This window comes from Scyliorhinus canicula, chromosome 17, assembly GCF_902713615.1.
Source record: "Scyliorhinus canicula chromosome 17, sScyCan1.1, whole genome shotgun sequence".
Lineage (NCBI taxonomy): Eukaryota > Metazoa > Chordata > Chondrichthyes > Carcharhiniformes > Scyliorhinidae > Scyliorhinus > Scyliorhinus canicula.
The window spans coordinates 55,647,909-55,671,494 of NC_052162.1; the positions used below are offsets into that span (position 1 = coordinate 55,647,909).

The following is a 23,586-nucleotide window of genomic DNA, read 5'->3' on the forward strand; positions in this document are numbered from 1 at the left end:
GCTGCCAAAACTTTTAATTTTTCATTCATCAGGACAAAAACAAGAATGTCAAATTTAATTTATAGAGGAGAAAAGGGTACTGATTGATTGGCAAGTTGACTCTGATTCCCAAAGGTGTTACCATGGAGAAAATAATGTGGAATTGTGAACTCCGGAAGCTATTGTGTAATTCAAAAAAGGTGCAATACTTGAACGTATTCCTTTAGTTTGCTGACATGTCCCTATGGATGAATGTATGCTCCTTCTAGAAGTGCAAATGAGCCAGGTTACAAGCTCAATTGATTATCTTTGATTAGTTGTTAGTGTTGCTATTGGCACACTCAGCATTGTTTAACCAGTACAGCCCAAACACTGAATCATATCTAACAGACATTTTGATTTGGGTTTTGCAAGTGTGGACAAGTTTTGTCTGTACTCTGTCTACTGCAAACAACCAAATTAACATAGTTTTTGATTCAATCAGCCAGTTATTGGGATGTACGCCCTAAATACCTGCCATTACGCCAGCACTGAAATTCATGCATTATGTTGCTCAGTTATCCGGTAGGCATTCTGTTGGTGGATAATACCACTTGCATAGCCACTGTGTAGGAGCAGCATGAGACAGCTTGTTTAATCTGTTGTTCACATTATTTGCTTTTCAAGGTAATTTTAGGTAGACTGGGAACTTTTTAGCTCTGACATCGTACCCTTTGGTCTATTTACAAATATGTGTGAAATGCAGTGAGCAAATTATGTAATCAGGATAACTATTGTTTAAGGGATAGCTTTGATGTGCTCCATCTGTGCGCCAGGTTTTCATGATGTGCTTGCCGTTCCAAGTTGGTAATGGTCTGATTGAGGGCTAAGATTGTCACAGGTTGTCAGGCTGGTATTGCAGGAATCTAGGAGAGATTTCGCATTTAGAGATTTCACTATGGCAGTTTGAGATAATGGGTGAATCGCCTGCTCCACTTTAACTGCTTTGCATACATAATGAGATTTGGCTCAGAGCCTAAAATCTATTCGGGGAAACATTGTCTAATCAACAGCTCAGGCTCTCTGATCTCAGCGGTCAATGTCACAATGTTTGTTTACATGACTCAAGTGGTTTCAAGTGTTTATGATTTATGGGTTTTGAGACTTCAAAGGGTTTGTCCAGGCTTTTTTACAGGTATAGGGAAAGTGATCAAAGGATTACATTTTTTCAAAGCTTTTTTTTTTACACATACATTTTACACTGTGGTGTTCATTGGTTCTAGAAAAGTCAACGGGTATGGAAGTGCCAGAGCCTGGCAAAGAGGAATGAGGGAGTGGGTAGAAAAGCAGAACTTTGCATGGGGACATGAAGGGCATGGGGAGTGGGTGGAAGGGCAGAACCTGATATAGGGGATATGAGGGGCCGGAGGTGGTAGGTGGATGGGAAGAGCTTGGCATGGGAGCATAAGGGACCTGAGGGGGTGGATTCAAGGGCAGTGCCTGGCAGAGGAGGCATGAGGGGGCTGATGAGTTGGGTGGGAGCTTGAGGTGGCATGGATGGTGCATGGAGAGTGTTTCCAGGGTGAAGGGAGTGAGTGGTGTGGGCTGGAGAACTTTTGTGTTTTTCTTTAACTGAGATACAGTCCCATAGCTCCAAACAGGATAGTAAACAGCCTTCTCAGCACCCAGTAGCCTATGTGACTGCCTCCAAGCTTGTTACCTGGGTGTCTGGCCAGACTCTAGCTCACACCAACCCTCCCCTCAGCAATGAAGATCCCACCTTACTGGGCCTTTCTCTTGAGCCAAAAATGTTCCCGACTTCCCCAGGCCCCTTGAGGACGAAAATCCAAGCCACTGTGTTAGAACATTGCCTTTTAGTTTTGTGACCTGGGATCAAATTCAATCTGGGGTTAGGTGAAAGATTTTCCTTCTCTCCGATTATGTACTGAAGGGAACAGTTGATTGAACATGGCCTTTTGGAATCTAGATTTAAATTTGGCTTAGCAATAGAAGTTCTCTTGTCTTTCTGTCAAACTCACTTTGGGGACTGAGTTGTTTCCTTGTCACAGGACACTCTTTTTCGCCTCTGTGAATTGTGATCTGCTGTAGGCCAAACAGAAGAGGACGAAGCTTTCCCTCTTTCTCTCTGACCTCTGACAGCGGTTAACAGAGGTAATGGAAATTGGCAACCTGATCTGCGAGCGGTTTATGTGATTCAGTGCTCCACACACATTCATCACCTTACATCCTTGAACTGTTGCCAATACTCAGTCCAACACGGAAAAGGACTGTTGCTAAGTGAAAAGCCCCTAGAATAAGATGTGTGCGATCAAAAATCTGTTATATGCAATCAGGCACCGAGGCTTTCTTTCATTTTCTTAAATAATTATATTCTTATTTTATTTTCACAGGACTTGGGAGCCTCCCCTTCAATGACAATATATTAGCAGCAAAACTCCATAATATAATAAAGTGAAGCATTTTATTTTAATAATTATTTCTAAGCTTGCTTTTTACAATAATTAGGATTATTTAGCACAACACAATCTTTATAAGAATAGACAAAACAGCTTATGCCACAAGCTACAGAAGTAATGTAATGCTCCAAAGAGCTAAGCATAAATTTATAATTTAGTAACAAAAATTAAAGTATTTACAGAATATCTTCTGAAGAATTAAAATCTTCCTTGGCCCTACTTGTTTTCCAAATTTAATACATAGGTATCAGCACAACTTTTTTTGCATGTTGTTTCGTTAAACACCCTGAGATAGACGTGCTCTCCCAAAGGAGACAACTGTGTTGTGTTAAGATAAAATCAATGCGGACAGGCCCTTGAATCACATGGTGCACAGTGCAGGGAGTGTCTGACAAGGTTGCAGGTCAGCTAAGCAAACAAGGTCCTGTTCCTTTTCACTTCTGGGAGACATTTGTCTTCATTGTAGACACTGAGATGCTTGTAAATGGAGATGTTGCTATAGTGAGGCTTGGGTGCTCAGTTTCTGGGGGCAGACTGGGTGACCTTGAGGTTTCAAAGGTACAGATGAGCTTGAAAGGAAGGAGAATTTCACGGTTTCCTGGAGAAACAAGAATCACAAGACAAAAACATTGTGTTAATAAATTGTCGGATGCCGTATCAGATGGTTTATTTTAAATGCCTTTCTTTATATCTGATTTCCCTGTGCCTCATCGCATTCCAGCCTGGCAGGGTGGCCAGAACTTCCTTCGACAGGACCTTCCACACACACGCGATCACTATTATAGAGAAGGACAAGGGCACACGGGAACACCACCACCTGTAAGTTTCTATCCAAGTCACACAACATCCTGACTTAAAATTATATCACTGCTCCTTCACGGTTGCTGGCTCAATATTCTGGAACGTTCTTTCTAACAACATCGTAGGTGTACCGACACCACGTGGACTACGGTGGTTCAAGAAGGTGGGTCACTACTACCGGGTAAAGGACAGTTAGGGCTGGGCAATAAATGCTGGCCTTTGCAGTGAATGAATAAAAGTAGTCAGCTGTTCCTATGCATCTGGCAATCTTCCTCTGTACCAGAATAGTCTTGCTTTGCCCTTCAATTCCCCAAATTGTACATGGAATTGCATAGAATTTTACAGCACAGAAATAGGCCATTCGACTCAGCATGTCAATGCGGGTGTTTATACTCTACAAGTGCCTCCTCCCACCCCTCTTCATCTAACCCTATTAACACCTTCTATTCCTTTCCCCCAGCTTTCCTTTAAACATATCTATGTGATTCACCGCAACAATTCCATCTGATCAGAACTTCCACATTCTAACTATTCTCTGGGCAGATAAATCTCTCCACTACAACTTAAATGAAGATAGGGAACATGAGCTCTCACACAACATGCTGCAAACATGGCAGTGTCAAGCATCCAAGCTGTTCCTCCCCTCCCACATCCGCCTGTCTTTGAAATCTGCCACTCTCTTATTTTGACTAGTTATCCTGTCTTCCTGCATGCAAGCATCTCAACTTTGCTGAGATAGAGAATGGATTGGCGACCGAAGTATGCCATATAGCCTGAAACCATCTGTAGTGTAGCACTGTCCATTCAAACACCAATGATGGAGCCATTGATTTGCCTCTCGGAAATAATAATACCACTCTTTTCAATGTCTCATTGTCTCTTTGCTACATGAGATTAAAAGTTTGTTGCCCCACATCTCCATTTATATAGGGTTGATATATTTTAAAAGATCCAAACTAAAACAAGATCAAAACAGGAGGTTATCAAGTTGTGATATTTGTTCTTTAGATAACAAAATATTGAAATCCTTATAACAATAGGGATAGATTTTCACCTTCATTAGCTGAGCAATTGACTTTTGCCCTTTATTGTACCCACTTGATTTTATTCCATTCATTTTAAGAGACGGGTTTCGTAAAATGAGGGAATCCACCAGATTATTGTCTAAGCAGTGAAGATGAAAATCCACCCTAAAGTAAACATCACAGAAAACACAAATGCAAGTGAAAGACATGAACATCGATTTTAAAGAAGCAGATTTTTGTGGCATGATGTATTTTGTAGGTATTTTCAGCATTGCCCTCAAATGTCAGATCTAAAATCAGAGACAGGCACCCCACTGTCTCTCACATTGACCTACATGTATGTAATAGATACCTCACTATAGCCTCTCCAAAACCCCAATATACTGATGGTTCAGATACTTTGAAAGCTGTAGAGCATTTTCTGAAACCGAAGGGTTAACATGAAAGGAACAGAGCAGCAAACAGCACAGGACTGACTCATAAAGTATGTCACCAGCTCCTCCGCAAAATAAAATCAATTTTTGCTCTGGCAGTCCAGGCAGTCACATGTTTGACTCTAATCCAAATGGTCCTGAGTTGAAGACTTAGGGCTGCTTGTGTTAATCTTGACTGCTTCAACCAGGTAAGTTGCACCATTTCCCAACCTGCCTGCGAGGGTAAAGCACTTCAGGTTAGCAAGATGCTCAAACATAGGGTAAAAATGAGAGGGAATCAAAATTGCCTGGACACACTGCCGGTATCAGGTTTCCTGCCTGCTAATCAAAGAACAGCATTTAGTTTGGTCATGGGAACCATGCTATTCTCCCAGCTGACAGTAGGGAACCAGCCAAGTGAAAAATGGAGGGAAAACACAGAACAAAGGAGAAAAAGAAAAGGAATAATATTTGGCCTTACTGTAGTGTAATAATTCCTGGAGGCGTGGAGTAAATGGCCAAACTGGTTTATTTTAAACTGAAAATAAAGCCGCGACCACGGCACACAAAACAAAGATCCCAGCCCAGGACTATCAGGAACTGCCAGTCCGGGTCTGGGACCTACGTTTAAAGGTCCCGTTAATGAGCCCTAACTGGATGGGTCACTGCCCGCTCATCATGGGAAGTCATATTCTACGAAGCCCACAGGAATATCAATCAGCAAACCACATGAGGTCCTTGTGAGGGTTATCACAGAATGGATAACAAAATAGGAATTCAAACTAATCCTTGAAGCATTGACTTGTCTAAGACTGTCTACTGTGGTGTTGTCTCCTGTGAATGCCAGGCATAGATTACTATACATTTTAATATTTCAAAACCAAGTTACCAGTCCAATTTATTGATAAACCCAGATACAATCAATCATTCTTCTCACTTTCTTTTACAATTTTTTTAAATGCTAAGAAATAAAATTTGATTCGTGCTTTGAAGTTGCCGAATAAATAATTGGCAAATATCTTCAGAGGTTATTCTTGCCAGGACACCTTGTGGTAAATATTGGGAAGTCACGGTGTAAAAGAAGGCATTGCCACTGCAGTCTCATTCCATTGTCCCACAATACAATGCTACGCCATAATCCATAATCTTATTATCTTCTCCTCCTGGACTGGATTTATGAGGTGATAGAACAATGATCTAACTCATTGTGGTTCCTATTCCTTCAACAGAGAAAATAATTTCATCGTTTCTGTTTGAGTTGAATTTGAACCCATGCTTTTCAGATGAAAAGACAGTTTATATTGCAGTTTGCCTCTGGTTTTCTAGTTCCCCATTTTCTAGTTTGGACAGGTACCAATTTTCAGAGCTAAACATTCAGCATTAATCACACTGGGCCATCCAATCTAACATTTATTGGCTTGACGCAAGTACTTGAATTGCTATTTTCCAAACCATTCAAAACAGTTAAAAGTATCTAAGGAATATGGTGAGATTTAAATTTTTTATGGGCCAGCCCTTTTGGTGCGAGTGCCAAATTAGCAGCTGGCAGCTGTTAAGCTTTGATTAGGCCAGTTTGTTTAGTCCTAGACATGTTGTGATAGTTGGCATGTTACCCGTAGTTTGGTCACTTTCCAAGAAATGTGGGAAGATATTACTTGTGCTTGAGAGTGAAACCAGCAGTGCTAGAAACAGTTAGAGCTATTAACCCACAGTAAGCAATTAAGTCCATACTCCTGTCTGATAATCAAATAGGCTCCAAGTATAACAAAGAAGCATGAAGAGAGAAGCAGGGCCAATATTAATGGGATGTACCTGACCTATTAACTAAGGAAGAAACCAAAATTCAATTTAAAATATAATAATTGAAAAAGTGAGGACCAATACTGTCAAGAAAAAAAAGGGTTTGAGGATGATGCTTGAATAGAAAATGTCTGATACACATGTTAACACATTTTCAATGCAAGTGATGAAGCTACTCACCACTAGATTAAGTGATGAAAGGTTTGGGGTGTTTGTTTGCAGGTTAGAAGCAGCGTGTTGGGATCTATTTATAACATTAAACTGATGCTATAGGAAATGCTCTGGTGTTTCGAAATTATGATAATGATCATGTTTCAGTGCCACCATAAAATGTAAATGTTCTATAAATAACTTTTCTATTTTAAAAATTGGAATATTTGTGAATGGAGGTTTGATATTCCCCCTGCAAGTGCTCGTCTATAAACAACAGCCCACTGTTAATTAGGCAAGGCTAGATCACTCAGTCACAAAGTGCCATATAGTTAGCCTAATGGTGATTGACAATACTGGTTAGTGATTGAACATAAAAGCACGGATGCCACATATGGATTTCAGATTAATGGAATAAATGAAAGTATCAATATATATTAAATATCATGATATCGATGGTAAAAGGAAGTACTAAACATTCAGGAAGATTAAGGATGCTAGAGTTTCACCAGAAAACAGGAAATTGTTTTCTTCAGTAGAATTCTTGGGGTTTACTCCATTTGGTTTTCTGAGACTTGTCTTAAATTTGGGGCATATTTTCCCTGACAAATATTGCTTTGTAACCTTTCTTAATGTTCTCCCTTCTTTCCTGAAACTCTTGCTCTCAGTAGGAAATAGCTCCAGAGATGCTGGTAGACCTCTATTCCTCAGTGAAGTATCCATTATTTACAGATAATGGTTGTCACCTGCTATTTTGACAAATGGTTCGATCTGGAGCCAAGCCCAATTCAGTTCTCTTTCCAGCCGAAGTCCCTGCATAATAATTAGAAATGAGAAAATTTGACTATTTTCTTTCCCTTTCCTTAGCCTAGAGGTGCTGAAGCTAATTGTAGTGACCCATTTGTTGCCTCAGCTGGGACTGGCTAAATATCAGCAGTATGAAACGGCCATTGGGATAGACTGTCAGGGCAGACTAAAGAATGAACTAAAATGGGATGTTATGAATGTACAAGGTTCATCCTATAAAGCCATATTAATGATTTGAATCTTTTGGGACTCCAACAGATTTGTATGTCTGTGTGTCCAAGAATAACACCAGGTTAAAATGCTTCATATTTTTGCTTTCACAGAATTCTGTTATACGGGACATGCTGGGCTTTTCAGAAAGCCCTTATAGAAAAGAGAGACTGATGGACAGCGCAGCTGCTTGTGAATCATTCTGTTAACAAGTTGCCAGTGTTGTAGACGTGTTGTTTGAAACATATCCCTGCTAGCCATAGACCTGGAAACATTTATTTTCCATAAAGTGGAATGTATGTCATTTTGATTTGTGTTTGATGCACGTTATCCCCTGAAGATTTACACAGCCCTGGCAGATAAATGAAAAGTCAGTTTAGTTTAATTTTCTTCATTTATTTTTATGGACACACATATAATACAAAATCAAACTTTGGCCTGTGGTGGATTAGTGGGGAATAGTCCTTCACAGCAGCTAACCAAGCTGGATACAGGCCAGACCGCAGTTAGGCCCGCAAGTAAACTGTTGATCTAATAATAGGCAATTACCTGTCACACAGCTAGTGTTAGAAGAGCTCCTTATGCATGTATTTGTAATGGCTTCAGACATGTCAAAGAACTAGTATGCATATGTCCCCAAATGACTGTATTTGAAAAACAAGAGCATTTGACTTGGACTGTTCCCAAAGTCCAAGTTCTCTGACATTCAAGTTATACATTTATTTGTTGTTGTCTGTCACGTGTGGAATTTCATCTGTGCGAGGGAGCTGCTGTCTGCATGTTCTTGTACAGATTACCGGTGAATTTAAGTCCTTGTTCACATAAAATGGTATGTATCTCCACTGCATTCTCTACTTTTTCTTTGTGTTTCAATATCTCGTGTGAATTCACAAATACCGTTGTAATATTTGCTCAATCTACTACACTCTATGTAAGAATGGAATTTGAGGTTAATTAATAATGCGATGTAGGACTGGATGGCAGGTATATGGGGCAGAAGCATTAAACAGATTCTGGTTATTTTTAGCCAAAGGTTTTAATTATCTTTATAAAAACGTGTTTGAAAAGTATTGGAATTTTTAAGCTTTTTTTTTCCCCAACTGAACTTGTATGAATTTTAGCTTTTCTCTGAATGTCTCCATGTTATTAAAATTATTAAAGAGAGTAATGCCTGTTCAGATGAATGTGGTGAATCTCATGTTGCAATAGTCAAAAGAAAATTCAGGGATTCACCTGATATGGCAGCCATTATTCTACATGCAACAAGAAAAATGAATTAAACAATCATTCAGCCCATTATGGCTTGGGAGTTTCAAATGGTTGGTATATTTTGCCTACAACAACCATTGCACTTCAAAATAATTCAGTGTGCAAAGTACTGAGAGGTTTCAATTCAAGTGCGACATAAATTAATGTTTTTTTTGTATTCAAAAGGTTATTTTGTTTTGTTGTGTATTTTTAATTTCCTTTGTGATAATTAAACCCTGTTCTAGTTCACTCCAGTTCACTATATAACCTCTCTTCTGCATTACTCCTGAACCTTGATGGAACATACGACAACTGCTTTGACATGTGAGCTGAAGCTAGGTCTTAGGGCCAATTACTTTGAATCAAACCACTATGGGTTCAATAGCCAGCTGTTCTGTGACAGGGAGGCTTTCTATGGTATCTAGAGCTTCCCAGGTTCGATTCCGGCTTGGGTCACTGTCTGTGCGGAGTCTGCACAGTGTCTGTGTGGGTTTCCTCCGAGTACTCCGTTTTTGTCCCTCAAGACATGCTTATTCGGTGAATTGGACATTCTGAATTCTCCCTCAGTGTACCCAAACACGCATCGGAGTGTGGCGACGAGGGGATTTTAACAGTAAGCTCATTGCAGTGTAATGTCAACCTACTTGTGACAATAATAAATATTATTATTATCCTTTGAACTGTGTTCTCCTTTGAGTAAAAGTCAAGCTAGTGTTCCACCCATGTCTCCAAATGTTACTGCAGTCAGTGATGAGCTCCACTGCCTTTGTTTCCATTTGAGCCATTTTCTTTGCTGATTGACCCGTTAGCGTTTTGAACCCTTCACACATGTCCCCAGCATTCCCTGTATCGAAGGGCATATGGATATTCTGGCAAAGTTGTAAGCAGTAGTCACTGACGCACTACCTAACAGTTTGTTGGACTTACCTTTAATTGGCTTTTGTTGCATTCAGAGTCACCTCACCCAGATCTCTCTTGTATTTGGAGCCAAGCTGTCACCCTCATTAATGACAGGTTCCACCAAAGTGATATTAGCCTTGAACCAGTCAGTAATTTTTCTGTTCTTGCTGCCCATACATTGAGCATGTGATGTTGTAGATGGTGTCTCGAAGTGTGTTCCATTTCACTTCTGCACTCTGTGTCCAAATGCCAGAGACTACATCTGGTGGGAGTCTATCATCAAGAATAGCGAGTTCATTTACAGCAAAGCCTAAAACTTGACTCTTCTTCTCTCAAATGAACATTAATGTTTTTTCTTTTAGTGAACTGCTCTTTCCTGGAAGAAAGCTATGTTAATGTTCAGCCCATGAAGTTCCATACTGAGCACAGCTGTCATGTGCACTTTATTGGCCAATTGCAAGTTGTCTATTAATTTCATGAAAATAGTCCTGATGTTCTAGTTTGTCAAAGAATCAGCATCTCTTTCTTTTTGCTGGTTTTGTTTGTTTGTCTAATGCAATGGATTCCATCCATTTGTTGAGCAGATACTCTGATCTCCAAGCATTTATTGAAGTCGATGGACCGTGATCAGTCAGCACCTTACTAGTCGGGGACTGCTTGACTTGAGGTGAACAGTGGTTGAGATGATGGTTCCTTTTGCTGTTGGAAACAGCCCATAACGCCCATTCTCATTGTCAATCAAGTTGGACTTATCACTCGTAACTGCTGACCCCATGTTGTGTTAATGCTGTGCAGCAAAACTGGTGTACTCTCCAGGGTGCAAGACTGCGTCAAATGTATGGCGACCTCTGGGTCCCCTCAATCGCTTGATTGAGCCCAAAGGAGTACAGAGCACTATGTTTGGCACTGGCTTGGTTGCAGAGGTCACTGGGCAGGTGACATATTTGGACATCAGTCCAATTATGGGTTGTAATCCAGTGTTTTGTCAGGATTTATTCCTGAGCCTTCAACTCTCCCAAGGTATCCACAAGGCAGTGGAGATATTTACCTATAGCTGAGAGTTCAGTTAATGAGTGTCAGGGTGTGTCCACGTGCCAGTGGGCCTGGACACTGCATGTCTGGGGACCAAACCTCCTCCTGGTTCCTCTGAAGCTTTAGCCTGGGCCTGCTGGGGACCCAGTTTCTGCAATTCACCATGAGGAGGCACAGCTGATGCATTGATGTTGGAGAGGCCATGTACTGAGGGAGAGAGACTGAAACATTTGACTCGAGTTATTTTTCACACCGCTGCTAGAAAGTGGTGCAGGCTGAAAATGAGAAACAAACTAGCATAAAATGCAGAAAGCATACCAACTCTCTTCATCGTCACATCACATTGACCTGTTGGACACACAGGTTAAGTGATTGGGCAATAAAATAATTTGGCTAACACTGTATAATGGGGAGAAATGTGATGCTGTCCAATAGAGAGAATAGAAAAACAGAATGTTATTCAATTGGAGAAAGAGATCAGAATGTTGTGATACAGAGGGATATGGATATCCTTGTACATGATTCACAAAAAGGTTAGCATGCAGCTTTAGAAAGTAATTAGGACAGTCAATGGAAAGTTGGCCTTCACTACAAGAGGAATGGAGTATGGCATGACATTGATGAGATTACACCTCAGGTTCAACTGTGGTCCTTACTTAAGGAGGAATGTACTTGCATTGGAAACACAGAATCAGAGAATTGTTACAGTGCAGAAGGAGACCATTTGGCCTATCACGTCTGCCAACTCTCGCCTCAATTCACCTAGTGCCATTCCCCACAACCCTGCACAATCTTCCTTTTCAAAGAAGAGCCTAATTACCTTTTGAATGATATGACTGAACCTGCTTGATCTACATACTTAGGCAGTGCATTCCAGGCCACTTGCTTTATGAAAAATATATTCCTCGTATTGCTTGTGCTCCTTTTGCAATTTTCTGTAAATATGTCCCTCTTGTTCTTGACTTTTTCATAAGTGGGAACAGCTTCACCTATCTCCCCTGTCTAGACCCCTCATAATTTTGAATATCACCTCTCAGCCTTTTCCCTGGAAAACAGTCCTAAATTCTCCACTCTTATCTTCATAACTGAAGTTGCTCATCCATGGAACCATTCTTGTTAACCTCTCCAAAGCCTTCACATCTTCCTTAGAGTGCACTGTCCAGAACTGGACTCAATACACCAGCTGAAGTCAAATTAGTGACTTATACACGTTCAGGAATACCTCTTTGCCCTTGTACTCTACACCCTATTAATAAAGTCTAGGATATTGTATACTTTGGTTGTGCTCTCAACCTGTCCTGCCATCTTCAATGACTCATGCACAGATACACCCAGGGCCGTCTCTTCCTGCATCCTCTTTAGAGATTTATCCTTTATTTTATAATATCTCTCCATGGTCTTCCTACCAAAACGAATCAATTCATATTTCTCTGCGTAGAACTTAATCTGCCATCTGTCTGGCATTCCATCACTTGCCTATGTCCTCTTGAAGTTCTAAACTATCTTCATTAAAGTTCACAATGCTTCTAGCTTTAGTATCATCTGCTAACTATGCTCTTGTACACTAAAGTCTAGGTTATTAGGAAAAGCAGCGGTCACAACACTGTCTGCTGGGGAATTACATCACAAACACTTCTCCAGCCCGAAAAACATCCATTAACCACTGCTCTCCTGTTTCCTGTCACTCAATTTCTTATCCATGTCGCTACTTTCTTTTTTCTTCCATGAGCTATAACTTTGCTCACATGGCTGTAGTTCAGCATTGTATCAAATGCTTTTTGAAGCAGTTTAGAGAGGGTTCACTAGGCTGATTTCTGGATTGAAAAGGTTGCCGTATGAGTATAGCTTGAGCAGGTTGGGCGGATACACATTGAGGTCTAGAAGAATGAGAGATGATCTTATTGAAATATTGATGATGGGGGAGTTAAACAGAGTAGGTTCTCCGAGGAAGTTTTCTCTCATGGCACAATCTAGAAGTAGGGGTCACAGTTTTAAAATAAAGAGTCTTCGATTTTAGGCTTAACCAAGGAGGAATTTCTCTGTCAGAGGGCTGTTAGTCTATGGAATTCTCTTCCACAGACAGCGGTGGAGGACAGACCATTAAATATATTCAAGGCTGAGTTAGGCCTACAAGGGAATCAGGGGACAGGTAGTGTAATAACTTTGCCAAGGACAGTGTTCCAATAATAAACCCCTTTATTACACTAACAAAAAAGGCCACAGCTGTGGCTTACAACACATGCGTCCAAGCCCGGAGACCTACGAACGATGCCAATCTGGATCGAAAAAGCAGGCTTTAAGCTCCCGCCATACATTTCCTATTGGGCTTGCTACTGCTAGTTTAATGGGGGAATTCATATTCCATGAAGCTCAAAGGGTGATTCATTGCCGATCCCCCATGTCCGTCGTGGCCACCATAACAAGCAGGGAAGTGGAATTAAGGCCACAATCAGATCAGCCATGAATGATGGACCAGGGTCAATGGGCTAAATGGCACAGTCTTGCTTCTTACTTCTTATGAACTTCCTTGAGTGGCTGAGAGAATACTCCTGCACCTGATAGCCCACAAGGAGTCCTGGAAAAGACACTTTGCTTGTGTTGCTGGCAGCTCCTGCCTCCTTTTCACTGTCTGGCATCCCTACCCCAGGACGCTCCTACACCAATGCATTTTAAATCAATCTTTAAATTGCACTATGGGATCCTGATTTAAATATGTTAATGTTGTGTCCTGACTTTCGGCAAGGGGTACTCGAACGCCTTAGAACCTACGACTGTAAATATGGCAACGGAAGCATTGGTAGCAGGTTAGGAACACATACCACACATTTGATGATTTAACCATCCCCGCCAATCTTCCATCACCCATCATGGAGCTTTAATATCAAGGCCACTGATTTTCTTTGAGCCAATTACAATGAAACCGGAGTGTCAGCCAAACCTTTCAGCCCCTATAACTGAATCCAAATGCATCTACATAGTGCCTTCCCTGAAACATTATATTAGGTCCTACCTAACCTGAAGAAGGATATTAGTCACAGTATGCTATCAATGCCAATGGGTGTTGGCTGTGAATCAAAGCATATTTTTGTTCCACAGTTTCAGTTTATTGGGAACCAAAAATACTAAATATAAATGATGTTGGGGCCTGCAATGGAGCTACATAAATCCATTAAACATTCAAAATATCTAAACAGTTAGACAATGCTGAACTAAATTAAACTTTGGCTTTAACATATCTCCATTATAGGTGGTATTCTCAACATGTGCAATTTCCTTTCTGGCTGATTTCCAATTGTTATATTGGGAGGTTTGGTGAATGGCCAAGCCAATAGTGCAGGGCAGCACCAAGGTTGTAACAAATGTCAAATAACGAAGGGGGAGATTAAGTGTAGTAATGATTAAAAGGTGTGGAACTTGCATCTTAACAGCCTTAGTTTGCTGGAGAGAGCTGGACTTTTGAGGATCTGGGGATGGATTAAAAAAAATCCTAATCCTGGTGCTAAAGTATACTTGAAGAATGCTAATTTTTACAGGATTAATGTTCCAATTTGAACAACTAACTTTGATGGGCAGTCACAAACAGATTGAACATGCATCAGTGTACCATTCTGCTTCTTTGGAAATAGGTAGAATGAATTTATAAAGCACCTTGTATCATGGAAGTATTTCTAAGCACTTCACACGATGTATGGAATGTGCAGTAATGTGCCATGTAGGAGTAAGCACAGAAAGCAAAAACGAGTCTAAATTTCTAACATTGCAATAAAAATTTATGGTATTAGCAAAATATATTGGTGGTTATGAAAAATAAAAAATATGGGGCAAGATTCTCCGTTGCCCGACGCCAAAATCATGTTCGGCAATCAGGCGGAGAATGGGCTCAAACACAGCAATCAGGGCCGGTTTGACGCCAGTCAGCCATACTCCGCCCCCCTTCAAACTGGTATCATCACGCCGCACACCGCGCGCTGTTGCAACGGTGTTGGTGTGTCATCGACCGGCCCACCAGTGCTCCACCCCCGATGGGCCGAGTTCCCGATGGCATGTAACACATGTCGTCGCAGCCATGCGGGAACCCGGCATGGTGGCTACAGGCTGTGTCCAGCGCCGCCACACTCGGCCGGGATCCATGCCGCTGGCTGGGGCTTCTGCGAGGGCTGGAGGGAATGGTGGGGGGGTGGCCAGGGGTTGGGCTGTGTGGTCACAGATGACGGGTCTGGTCCGCGCATGGCCAGCGCCATGTTGTACGGCATGACTGCTTCAGGTCGTCAGCCATGTGCATGCGCGGCCCAGGACAGAGCAATTCTCTGGCATTTTCAGCGCGGGAGGCTGGAGTTTCATCTGGCTCCGGTGCTAGCCCCTCACTGGTCCCGGAATCGGTGAGGGTTTCACGTTGATTTTTTCGTTGTAAAAGACCACACATGCTCCACTCCGGCACTTAGCCGCTGAAGTGGAGAATCCAGCCATGACCTTTTGTGGCCTTCTCACTCAATGTGTTTTTATTCTGGTATTTAATGTCCAAGTTCACACTGTACATTATAATCTGCACATAGACGTTATATAATAGTATCTGCACAAAGTGGCAGTATATATTATCTGCACAGATTGACATTGTATATTATCTGTACAGACTAACATTTATATCATACATCTGAACAGATTGACATTGTATCAGGATTTACAGTGTATACTATATTCACAAATTGACATTATATATATATATATATATATATATATATATATATATATATATATATATATATATTAAAAGCACCAAAGGATTGGTTTGAATTGGATTCATGTTTATCCTAAATTACCAGATGTAACAAATTTTCAATGTTAAAAGTGGCCAAGTAAAATAAATAGATCCGCACCACAGCACCATCTCAGATTTAGAACAAAGATTTTGCAGCTATTAGAACATAAAAAAGCAAATTTTATAAACCTATAAATTCGAACTCTGGAACAGATTCAGAATTTTCCTTTACAGTAGCATTTACCTCCAGCAAAGCTACCTCCAAACCCAGTTATGGAGCAAGCCTACACAAGAGCATATCAGAAAATCTCATACTTTTACAAACAAACATTTTAGAATCATAGAATCCCTACAGTGCAGAAAAAGGCCATTCAGCCCAGCGAGTCTGCACCGACTCTGAAAGAGCACCTTACAGAGGCCCACACCCCCAATGACAGCAGATTTTTTGCACTAAACTGCCTGTGCAAGATAGTGAGGCAAGAAACCTATGGAGAGGCGGGGCAAGGTGAAGTGAGAGTTGACTGTAAGCTCTGTCTGGGTTATGTCGCTTCCGACTGGCTCCTCACTTGTATATAATACGTGATCTTCTATATTATTAGTAACACAAAAGATTTCTAGGTTAACTCAACACTACATGATATTTCTGAAGCCTTTTTCAATCATGGTGTTGAATTTTAAGCTACCCTAGGAGTGGGTCGGCAGTATTGCGAGGCCTCTAAAACTGGACACAAATCTATGGGCACCGTTTCTAACCTCTACCTGTATCTCCCTACTGCAGCTTACTGTGCGGAATGGGAGGCACAGGTGGCTTGCCCACTCGTGGGCCAACTGAGGGCCTAAAGTGGTAAAGAAATTAAGTGGCTAAGTGGTAAGGGCCTTATAAAAACAAAAATTCTGGAATAGTTCAACAGACAGTTCGATGTTGAAATGGGGGATGGTAGAAGGATAAGTTACATGTGCTTAGTTGGTTTCCTCATCTAATCTAGTGAAGCAAAAACAGGGCCCGGGATTTTCCGGTTCCATTGTGGCAGGACCCGTGGCAGGAGATTCGACAGCCCAGCCGAAAGTCCATCAACTTTCGATGATCCTGAACTCCCACCCAGGGAAAAATAAGAGGGACATGAAATTCATTCAGACAGCCATATATTTCTGACAGTGTTTCTGAATAAACCTGGTAGTTTCACTTAAGTTAGTGAAAATTGGTATTAATTCTTTCGTGTTATTTTTATGAATCTATTGGTGGACACAGGTACTCATACCAAAAACGCAAGAAGACTTGTGTGTGTTACGTATGTAATATCCTGTCAGACTTATTATATATTTAGGATTATAATGACTTGCTTGATACTTGTTTCTTTCAGGATTATATGATTTTTCTTATCTTCCTTTTTTATATTTTTCTGGAGCCCTGCAGCCTGGCGAACAACTATCAACGCTCAGTCTACTGAAGTAAGCAAATTTGAGTGAGGGGTTCACCCATTCCTGGCTGGGTGGCAGGACCTCACTCACTTGTGTCACTGGGGCCCCCCACTGCGTATCATTAGTAAAAGAAAAATAGTTGAAGCAAAAAAATGGGCAGAAAAAGAATTCAGGTCACTTGCAAGGGAAAATTTTGTATGGAGTCATGAGTGCAATTATATATTAAATTTACACAGACGGCAAATAATGGAACTTTGCACTCTCTGTATTCTTGGAGGTCACTGAACATAAAGGGAATTTGAATTATTTAATGTGGCTTTAAATTTTTAATATTTTAAAATTAAATTTGAATTACATTTCAAAAAGAGATCCCCTTGTTTCTTGATTAATTCTGAAGACACTTCAGTGGGGATTACAGGGTGATAAATCCGGTTACCACTACAGATTTAGTCCACCTTCTTTTGATTAGAAGTTTTCAAGTTCAGCCAATGCACAGCAAGAAATTCATGCAAGCTCAGAGTGATTAGGCACCACATGTTTCACACTCTGAAAACCAAGGGACTTATTTTTACTTTTTAAAGATGTCTTAGAGACAGTGACTACTTCTGCTTGACAGTCTGCTCACAGTAGCAACATAGTCTGATAACAGTTGTACTAATGGATTTAGTCTCGCTACCTTTGTACAAGAAAAATGGATTGGAATTAACATTTAAAGAAATATCTATAAAGTAACTTCAGAATTTTTTCCATAGTCTATAAAATGTAAAGAAGTTGTATGAGTGACTCATCCTGTATATATCAAAATGTTTGATTTCCTATCCAGTTAATGATGAATCTCAGAAGATCCAGAACTGGAAGGAACTAGCCAGATCAGTCGTAAGTGATATCTATATGAGATTGTATCATTACGCTGTTCCACTGAAAGTTTGCATGTGTACATATTGAATAGACTGCCAACCCCTGCACCTCCCATGCTCTCACAGGAAGAATGGCTACTTAGACAAGGTATGTCTATACCAGCTCAAATATTATCAAATTCCAGGAGGAATTAACATCTTGAGCAAAGAAGAGGGGAAAGTTGGAGTTATCTAAAAGCCAACAGTACTCAGGTTGAATTAGACTAGGCATAGGAACAGGAATAGGTTATTCATCCCCTTGAGCCTGTTTTTCCAATAAAACAGATAATGGCTGATTTATATTTCAACTCCATTTAATTGCCTTTGATCATATCCTTCGATAGCCTTATCCAATAAAAGCCTGTCATTCTGAGTCCTGAAAATTAACCGAACAATTTTCATGGAATCAAAGAATCCCTACAGTGCAGGAGGCCATTTGGCCCATAGGGGCTGTTTAGCTCACTAGGGGCTGTTTAGCTCACTGGGCTAATCGCTGGCTTTGAAAGCAGACCAAGGCAAGCCAGCAGCACGGTTCGATTCCCGTAACAGCCTCCCTGAACAGGTGCCGGAATGTGGCGACTAGGGGCTTTTCACAGTAACTTCATTTGAAGCCTACTTGTGACAATAAGCGATTTTCATTTCATTTTCATTTTTCATTGAATCTGCACCGACCCGCTGAAAGAGCACCCCCTCCTAGGCCCTATCCCCGTAACCCCACCCAACCTTTTGACAGAAAGGAGCAATTTAACCAATCCACCTAACCTGCACATTTTTGGTCTGTGGGAGGAAACGGGAGCACCTGAAGGTAAGCCATGGAGACACGGGGAGAATGTGCAAACTCCTTGCACACAGTCACCGAAGGTCGGAATTCAACCCGGGTTCCCGGTGCTGTAAGGCAGCAGTGCTAACCATTGTGCCACCATGCTAGAATTCCAATTACACCTTATGTAAGTGTGCATTCTGACTTCATTCCTCAATGTTTTCAGTGTAATATTAAAATTTCTTCTGGATTACCCTACCAGAGGAAATAGTTTCTCTGCAGCCGCTCGGTTTAAACATCTCAATTAGGTCAATGTCAACCATTTAACTTCAAGGAAACACAAGCCAACCTGCCTTCATAATTTCTCTCTTTAAACCCTGGTATAATTCAAGTGAATCTGCACTGTACCCCCTTCTAAGGCTAATATGTATTTTGAGTTATGGTGCCCAAAACTAAACATAATACATCAGGTGGCTCTGTACACGAAGCACCAGTCCCCACACTCTTGTAATAAGCTATTAAAAATATAGGTGCTCTGCAAGGGTTTCATTCCACAAAAGGAAACATTCTGAGCTCTCTAACCAGAGAGATTTTACTGATTACATTTATTCACAAAAAGAAAGTTCCTTAGTGAGGGCAAACTATTTAGAATGGCATCAGTCTTTCGAGATTATCAATCTAAAGAATGCAAGGCTTTGCGGCTTAATCTATAGTACTCTAATGAATGGCAGGACAGCTCATTCTTAGCTAATGGAACAATATTTAATGTTGTAGATCAGATTAACTCAATCAATGACATAGCTGCTCTCGAACTTTTCATTCAAACATTAGGTCAATTATAACTATTTTAGACATTGTGACAGTAGTTGCAAGAGAAATTGTAGCCCATAATGAGGTTCAGGCAATTTGATTAATTTTTTTTTAAGGCCTTCCTAATGGTTCTCTGCTTTGCAGAGTATTCAACGGGAGAGTAGCTCTTGACATTTTCATTGTACATTTTATGTCCCATTACGGATAGTTGCTGTGTGAGATTCATCTTGCAGTAGCAGGAATAATGGTTGGCTCCCATTCAATGTGTTCCTATTAGTGTGGAGGGTATTTGTATTGTTTTAGTTCATTCCCATTTTATATGATTGAAAAGTTATAATGACTGCATTTGTTAAACTGTATTTTAGGCTGAACTCCATTCTGTCCGGACAGTTAAGTGGGGCGACTGTGCAAACACTCAGGGACCACCAATACTACAAGACAGATAATCATCTATTGCACTGCAGCTACAGCTACAGACAAAAACCTTGTGATCCTTGTAATCATTACACAACATAACGATAGATAGAGGATGAATGGCAAGAGATTAAAATAATATGAGCAGTTGGTAATTCTCACATGTTTTCAGCAATACACAAAGCTCATGGCACCATGTGTTAAGCTACCTTTTCATTTACCTGACTCAGAAGGGCATGGGTCCTTTGTGTGAGAGCCGGGGTCTCAGTCTCCTGTATTTCTTCATTGGTACTTGCCTTTGGCTGGGACGTCTGCCCATTTTTTGTACATAAGTTCGGATACCGCTCTCATCCAATGTTGACCCCTCTGATAGGACACCAACCGGCCCTGTGAATATGATAAAAAGGGTTACTTATGGAGCCGAGGGAAGGTGCAGCAAATTGGGTGTGTGCATGGAGTTAATTCTGCAAAGTATGACGGCCAGGACAGGTTTGCAAACATTTTCCTCAGTAAACTGAAACTGACTTTTAAACCATTTTTAGCCGCACAAATGATATTTTGTAGAGCAGAAACCTTCAGCTTGAAATCACAAATTCCTATTGGCACAGAATAAGTCAGTGTTATATTCGTGGACTAAAAGTTCTCTACAAAAATGTTGAGCAGCAACCTGAAATCAATATTTCCTCTGATGTCTGCCGCCTCCAGGTAAATCACCTGCATATCACATTGTAAGATATGTTTCTCATTATTACTTGGAATGAGATGAATGTTCATTTATAATAAGTTATCACAAGGCACATGCACACTTCTGGTTTTAATCAGTACTTTTCACAATCTAAATCTGTCTATAAATCTAAACGAAGACACATGAAAGTATACTCTCAAAACAATGAGTCGGATTCCTCACAACATACAAAAACAGTACTTCTCTTATTAGATGATCATCTCCCTGTTAACATAAAATATTTATTGCCACAGATTAATGTTCTTCACAACAGCTGTCTAGTTGCTCCTTGTCCATTATATATTAATATTCATTCTAAAATATAAAAGTGTCGCTGCTTACCTACTAATTATTTGCTAAAATCAAAAAATGTATATCTTGCTCATTCAGCCAGATTAAAAGTTTTGCATAGAAACAGCATGTCCTGTCTATGTCACATTACAATTAAATGTCATGACTACTTTATATTTAGTACACCTGGGTGTCATGTGTGGATTTTGCTTTTAATGTATTCAATATTAAAAATTTAAATCTGTGCCAAATTCCTGTCCGAATCACTGACGTCTTCTTTTAATGTTTTTGTGCCGACTTTAAATTTCCAATTTCAGATTTTTGTGGGTTTTGCCTGGGTAAACTTGTCATTCCAGCCCTGCCATTGAAGATACCAACCTGAGGCCCAATTGTAATTGGATCTCAGGGCTCATCTTTATAAAAGCAGTCAACTGCAGACACCAATTGGACCTTCTGATACAGCTTGCAGGTTGGAACGTAACTAATTCTAGCTGGCTGACACCAAACTGACACACAGCTCATCTCTGCTCCAGCTTGTCCTGGCTACACAAAAGCAAAATTATTAGGAATGTTTTTTCACCTCCTCTCACCTCTAGTTCGGTCATGGTCACCAAATTTCCAATTTCCACCCACTTGCTGACCCTGAATAACATATATTTTTGTGTATTTCAGCTGGCTTCCCTGAATATTTAGAGGTCGCCGACGTCCAATCTGGTAGTTAGTGCACTTCAAGGGGAATCTGTCAAGAGAGGTCTTGACACGAAATACAGCTTTGCAGGGATAGAAATAGGTCTCAGGTGGTGGCACAATCAGTTCCATTGCAGTCATAATGGGTGGCTGATCTAATATCACCGGTTTTGCACCACTGCCCGAATTAAATTTCATCACGCGATGTTGATTTAATGTTAAAAAAAAAACCTTCGACAGGAGTCTCTGCTCCGCAGCCGTATTTTCTGGCACGGGGTACCCCCGCCGGCAATAGAATTTTCCATTGTGGCCACCTCACGCCATCGGGAAATCCGCGGGCGTGGGTGCGCTGCCAGCGGACCGGAGGATTATGCTGACAGATAATTCCGCTGCAAATGCATGACTGTTGAATTTCTCCTCATCAACACCTTGGACTAAATTTTCATCTTGGAGTTGACATCTCGATGTCGGGAACAAATTTAGGGACCAACACCACACCTTGAGGGGATTAATCACCTCACAAGATTTTCAAAGGATTGGCCAATTAGATTGCTGCACGATTTGAGGATGGCAGGTGACTTTCCAATGCTAGAGAGTCAATTGGAGTTCCTCCAGCTCAGACAGTAACAACCTTCTGATGCAGGTAATGGAGAGAGAGGTTGTCCCAAGATGGAAGAGCTGTCTCTGCCCTTGTTATAAAGTTGAAAAAAAACAAAATGTCCATTTGTCAGACTAGCATTGTGAAGAGGGTACCACTGCTCAGAGCATCCTGGGACCACAGCTGGAGCCATGTAGATTTAATGGCTGTGGGCGGGGCTGTGGGTGGAGTTTCAAATCAATTCTGGTGCTGGCTGTCGCCACCTCCAAACATTCCTCCCCCTACCACTCCGGTCTGCAAGCAGGAGCCCGCGGGACCCAATGACTCACTGAAAATTTTCATTAAAAACTTTTGATCATTAGCTTTAATAGGTCATTTAATTATGAATTATGTGAATGAGCTAACTACTGCTTCCGGTGAATAGCATCACTCTGCCAGATTTTCCTCCTTATAATTGGCCCAGAGGCATGAAGATGCTGGCAAACCGTAGGCCAGATGATGTCAGAAAAGTCTGGGCCTGCCTGCTTCCGTCAGGCTTCCAAAATCAAATCCCTTAAATCTCTGTGCAGTTGTTGCTATCTTATTTCGTTATAAATTCCTATATGGAAAAATCTCTGCGTACGTTGGGTGCAATTTAATTGCCTCATGGTGCCGGAGTTGATGATGCAATGAGGCTGTTAAATCTCGCGAGAGGTCCCTCGTGAGATTCTGACTCATGAAAAGCCTGGTGAGATTTAACGAGTTGCAATCTGGATCTCACCTCACTGGGCAAGATCCAGATTTATCATATATTTGTACTTTATTTTCCCGGGGCCCGGGAACTAATGGCCTGGGTGACCTCGCCAGGGCACCGATTAGCACTGGTTTCCACAAACATGGACCAGGTGTAATGGCACTCAGTGGAGGAGGGAGTCTCCCATGCCATTAGAAATCCTCGCGTGGTCGAGCTCTGGGCAGGGTGGTACCCTGGTACTTCTGCTAGCACCTTGACACTGCCAGCCTGGCACCTTGGCACTGATACCTGGGCTGTGGGTGCTGAGAAACACCCTGCTAAACCCATTCTGTTTTAATCCTGTTTAGTTGCACCCATCTTTTATAGCTTATAGAACATGGCAGAGCTATGTAATTTTAACCACTGTGTGGAAATTAATACGAAATAGTGTACCTATTGTTTTTATGTATACCATCTAGAAGGGGCGAGATTCGCTAGCCTCTTTGTGGCATGTTTCTCAGCGACGGGAGACAGCCCACCATTGGCTAGCAGCAGGATAATTGGGTCAATGGGATTTCCCATTGAATCCACCCCCACGCCGCCAGGAAATGGGACCAGGCCATCGTCGGGACCGGAAGATCCCGCCGGCATGAACAGCCAGAAGATCGCGCCCAAGGGATCAGCTTAGCAAGGTTAAG

At 41.2% G+C, this 23,586-nt stretch overlaps 1 long non-coding RNA gene across 1 annotated transcript; it reads left to right on the forward strand.

Moving 5' to 3' along the window:
* Positions 1-16,984: 16,984 nt before the first annotated feature.
* On the forward strand, positions 16,985-20,087 carry LOC119952097. The gene is made up of 3 exons (XR_005457761.1): positions 16,985-17,026; positions 17,820-17,872; positions 19,828-20,087. It is a non-coding gene; the product is annotated as an uncharacterized LOC119952097 (long non-coding RNA).
* The last annotated feature ends 3,499 nt before the right edge of the window (positions 20,088-23,586 follow it).